Source organism: Mesoplodon densirostris, chromosome 17 (genome assembly GCF_025265405.1).
Source record: "Mesoplodon densirostris isolate mMesDen1 chromosome 17, mMesDen1 primary haplotype, whole genome shotgun sequence".
NCBI classification, from domain to species: domain Eukaryota; kingdom Metazoa; phylum Chordata; class Mammalia; order Artiodactyla; family Ziphiidae; genus Mesoplodon; species Mesoplodon densirostris.
The window spans coordinates 23,938,301-23,943,320 of NC_082677.1; the positions used below are offsets into that span (position 1 = coordinate 23,938,301).

Below are 5,020 nucleotides of genomic sequence, written 5' to 3' on the forward strand. Positions count from 1 at the left end.
TCTGGAAGCTTGCTCATCTCCACTTCATGTAGTTGTTTTTCTGGAGTTTTATCTTGTTCCTTCATCTGGTACATAGCCCTCTGCCTTTTCATCTTGTCTATCTTTCTGTGAATGTTGAGATTAGTCTCTGATTTAATGAAGATCAGTCTGGCTGGTTGCGGTGAGGAAGATGAGAGAAGAGTAAGAGTTGAAGCAGGATGTCACAGAGGAAATGCAGAAGGTGGTGGGCTGTGGGTGACTGGACCTGTTAGTGTTGGAGGGTCACCTGCAAAGGCAGGGGGTGCTGCTGTGGCTCACTGTGGGGTCAGGGACACTGGCAGTGGAGGCTCTGGCAACTGCTCATTGTCGTGGGCCCTCTAGGGTGCCGCCCTCTTCTCGCCAAGGCCTGGAATAACCTGGAACGCTTCACAAATTTGTGTGTCATCCTTGCACAGGGGTCATGCTAATCTTCTCTGTATCATTCCAATTTTAGTGTATGTGCTGCCTTAGCGAGCACTGTAATATGTTTTGAAGTCAGGAAGTGTGAGACCTCCAGCTTTGTGCTTCTTTCTTAAGATTGTTACAGAATAAGGATTTTTTTAATGTTTAAAGCAGTATGTGTTTGGTTTTTGTTTTCAACTTGTCTCTTCTTTTTCCTAGTGCCAGCTCTTTGATTTTAGTTTCCATTCTTATTTTATAATCTCTTTCAGATTTTGTCAACTACTCTACAATGTGTGGTATTAAATCTATTAATGGTTGTGTCCGCTCTTCTCCTTCAAATGGTTTTATTTCTTGTGTGGTTTGTAATTTTTTATTGTGAACACTTGTTAATCTGGGGTTGTTTTCCCCATGTAAGTCAAGCACTCCCTTGTGGCTCAATTTTGCATTCACTTTTGCTTGGGCTTCAGGGGTTCAGCAGTAGTAGAGAAATTTTTATAATATCCTCTTGGCTTGAGTTTATTACACTCCCTAGGCATTGTAGCTTCTGATGCCATTTCTCGTATGGGGTTTCAATTTCACAAAGGATTTTATTTGTTTTCCATTTAAATTCCCAGCAATTTGTAAGCTTCCTTTTCTCTTCCCTGAGCTGATGGGTAGAGCTCTTCTATTCTGCTTTATCCAGACAGGGAAATTCTTTCAGGAACTTTGCTCTGTGCAGGATTTTTTTCCTACCTCACACTGCCCCTGGGCCATGTCTCCTTTTCCTACCTTCAAGGTAGAACACACCCCTCCTACGCCCCCACTCCCACCCCCACCTGACTCTGTTCCCAGCCCTAGCATCCAGGGCTGATATCCATACCCGTGCCACCTTGGGCTTCTCTCTCAACAGTTATTAGAATTACCACTCAGTGTTTGAGTTCTTTTTTCATCTTGGTTTCTTAAGGCTTTTCTCTTCCTTGCTCTCCTCTTCTTTCCTTCCTTCTTCTGAGTTGATTATGTATTCTCTATTATTGCTCTGTGCTTTTACACAGCATTTCTGTGTATTTTCAGTTGGATCAATAGTATCTGTGTGTGGAAGTGATGGTAATGGAAGGAAGCAACTGAATTCAGCTCATGTTGTCTGAGGATCTTGAGTGATCTTCTAAAAATAAAATACATCTTGTCATCCCCAGGTTAAAGCCTGCTGATTACTTGCTATTGCACTTGGATAGATAAAGTCCAAGTCCTTATTTTGGCTTAAAGTGACCCATATGAGTTGACTCCTATCTCCCTTTGCAACCAGAGGTTATGGTACCTCCCCCCTCATTCAAAGCAGCCTTCTTTATTTCCTTAGAGTTGTTGCTTCTGCATGGAATGGACGTCTCCATCCAGATGTCCAGACGACAGAATTTTCACCTTCCTAAAGAGGCTTTCCCTGGGACTTCCCTGGTGGTCCAGTGGTTAAGAATCTGCCCTCCAGTGCAAGGGACGTGGGTTCAATCCCTGGTTGGGGAACTGAGATCCCACATACCACGGGGCAACTAAGCCTGTGTGCCGCAACTACTGAGCCTGTGAGCCACAACTAGAGAGCCCGCGCACCACAACTACAGAGCCCACACACTCTGCAGCCCACGCAGCACAACTACAGAGCCCATGCGCTCTGGAGCCCACACGCTACAACTAGAGAGCACCGCAACAAAGAGCCAACGCACTGCGATGAAGATCCCACGTGCCACAACTAAGACCCAGTGCAGCCAAAAATAAATAAATATTTTTTAAAAAGGCTTTCCCTGACTTCCCTACCAAAAGTACGACTCCACTCCTTCCTCTAATATCACGCCGATTCATAGTCTTCATGACACTTATTACTATGTTAATTAATATTAATTTAAGTTTTTACTTGTTCATTATTCATTTTGGAGGCCAGTTGGACAGTGGTTGCTAATGGAGAAGCAAAGAAATAATCAAGGATGAATCCTAGATCTGCGGCTTGACCAAGTGAGCAGATGCCTGTGAGAGAAATAGGTATGGAATGGAAATTAAGAGTTGTTTTTAAAAGGCTCATGTTTGAGATTTCTATTCTTCATCCTAATGGATACATCAAGTGGGAAGTTGCATATAAAAGTCAAGCGAAGTCAAGCGAAAATCAGGATGGAGATAAAAGTTTGGGCATCATCAGCATACAGATAATATTTAAAATCATATGACAGTAGTACCCAGGGAAAGAGTGAAGAGTCATTAGAAAAGAGAAGGTAATACATGTTTTAAAGCAATCACCAATGTGGCATAGTTAGAGCTGCAAGCTAAGTCCATTGAACAAATATGCACAAAACAAGGGAGGGCCTTTTGATGAAGAAATTAAGCAGCATGTTCCAAACTTTATTTAATTAGCTTACCTCTTACTCTTGTCAGTGGGAAGTTTGGTGCATGGAAACTCCAGTGATGGTCACTGTAGATTTCCAAAGGAGGAGAAATAAACTTTCTTTCATGACCTTTTTTTTTTTTTTTTTTTTGCGGTACACGGGCCTCTCACTGCCACGGCCCCTCCCGTTGCGGAGCACAGGCTCCAGATGCGCAGGCTCAGCGGCCATGACTCACGGGCCCAGCCGCTCCTCGGCTTGTGGGATCCTCCCGGACTGGGGCACAAACCCTGCATCAGCAGGCGGACTCTCAACCACTGCGCCACCAGGGAAGCCCAAGAAATAAACTTTCTTGACTCTGTCTCCAACAGAACTTGACCAAATGTAACAAGGATTTCATGAATATTGATTGGTTCCTTCTTTTCCATAGGAGTCGGTGTGGGGTATTCTGACAGAGATGACACGTGGTTTTTGTCCAACACAAACAGTTATGTGAGAAATCTCTGGGAAGCTTTATCTTGGCAGTATCCCCGAAGGCTAGAGAATGGACCAGAAGAGAATTTTCTTCTCTCCTTATTTTGGGGAGACTAAATTATACAGTTAAGCCAGTTATTTGGACTTCAGAGGAACAGAGTAGTACTAAATTTCTTCAGACAATTTAGTTCAAGGTGGGAATTATGCTCTGTTGTTTTGAGATATGTGATAAGGTTGAAAAATTGTCGACTGTGGTCCTGGTAATAGAATGAACAGGCTCTCTTCCTGCTCTGAATTCCTTGAGCTACAGATCAAATCTTGCTTTTAAATCTAACTTACTTACTGCTCTCATTGTCTTCTAGACTTATTTAGCCTATAAAAGGTTTGCCTGGAGATATGGATTGTTTATGCATATGGTGTGGCTGCAACTTGCAGTATATCCATGCCTTTGCTTTTCAGTCAAAACAAAATTAAAGAATCATAATCACCTGTGTTCAGGAAGTAATGAGGAATATTTTAAAGTTAATGTTTTCATAGATCTTTTGTCAAGAATAGGACTGAAGTTCCAAATGAGATGCATTTTCTATAATGCATGTGGTGGCCCATCCTGAAATAGCTATTGTTTTTGTCATTCTGATCTGTTGGGCAGACAGTTGAATATTAAACAATAAAAAATAACTTTTTGTACATGACATTTAATTTTTGGATAACCAGCAACCAAAATTCCCAGGCATTGGGGTTAGTATATTCATCTCCACAGGTGTCCAGAAATGAAATGAAATGTCACTTAAAGCAGTAGACACACTTCATTGCCATTACACCCCAAATTTCCTCCAGTAAAATATTTTATTAAAATTAAATGAAAAACCAAAAGCTGCACAATGGTTGTTCCAGCAGCTTTAATGGGTTTTAGGATGGAGCACACCCCCTATGATTCTACAGCGGATATTTTATTATGCACAAGACAGTTATTCTGAGAATATTATACTATTCTTTCCTCATCGTTTTGGCTGTGTGTTGAATCAACTAAATTGCCACTTATAAATTTCTGCTTAAAATCTCTGAGAAAATAGCTTTTGTTTCTATTTATAGGTGCGGTATATACTTCCTGAAAATGTTTTCCCTCTCTCCGAATCATTCTCTCCTTTATCATCATCTGGTTGTTCATTTAGCAAATATTTATGTCCTGTGTTACTGTGTTCATTCTTAGGGATAATCAAAGTTCCTAGGCCCTTATGGAGCTTATAATTTAGCCAAGTAGTCACATGACAACAAAACAACAGTGACAGAAACAGCTTGTTATACTTATTAAATATTTACTATTTGCCAGATAGTATTCTAGGTGAGGTCATGTATTACATCACATAATCATTACTCTAAGATGTGGGAAAGTCCTATGAGATAGGTTCCATTTTTATCCTCATTTTATGGAAAAGGAAACACAGCGGCAGGGAAGTTTTAAGTAACTTACCCAAGGTCACATGGCTAGAAGTGGCACTAATGATACAAGGTAATGAGATATAGGATGTTAAGGGTATTGTGAAGATCTGATATAGAGGCTCCTGACCTGGTGTCTTAGTCTGCTCAGGCTGCCATAACAAAATACCATAGGTTGGGTGTGGGTGTGAAACAACAGAGATTTATTTTCACACAGTTCTGGAAGCTGGAAAGTCCAAGATCAAGCTTTGGCAGGGTTCAGTTTCTGATAAGGGCTTTCTTCTCTGGCTTGTAGATGGCTACCTTCTTCTTGTGTCCTCACGTAGGAGAAAGAGAGCAAGCTTTCCAAT

At 41.3% G+C, this 5,020-nt stretch overlaps 1 non-coding gene across 1 annotated transcript; it reads right to left on the reverse strand.

Moving 5' to 3' along the window:
* Window positions 1-389: 389 nt before the first annotated feature.
* LOC132477823 (U6 spliceosomal RNA) lies at window positions 390-496 on the reverse strand. Its single transcript, XR_009530328.1, has one exon. It is a non-coding gene; the product is annotated as a U6 spliceosomal RNA (small nuclear RNA).
* Window positions 497-5,020: the final 4,524 nt, after the last annotated feature.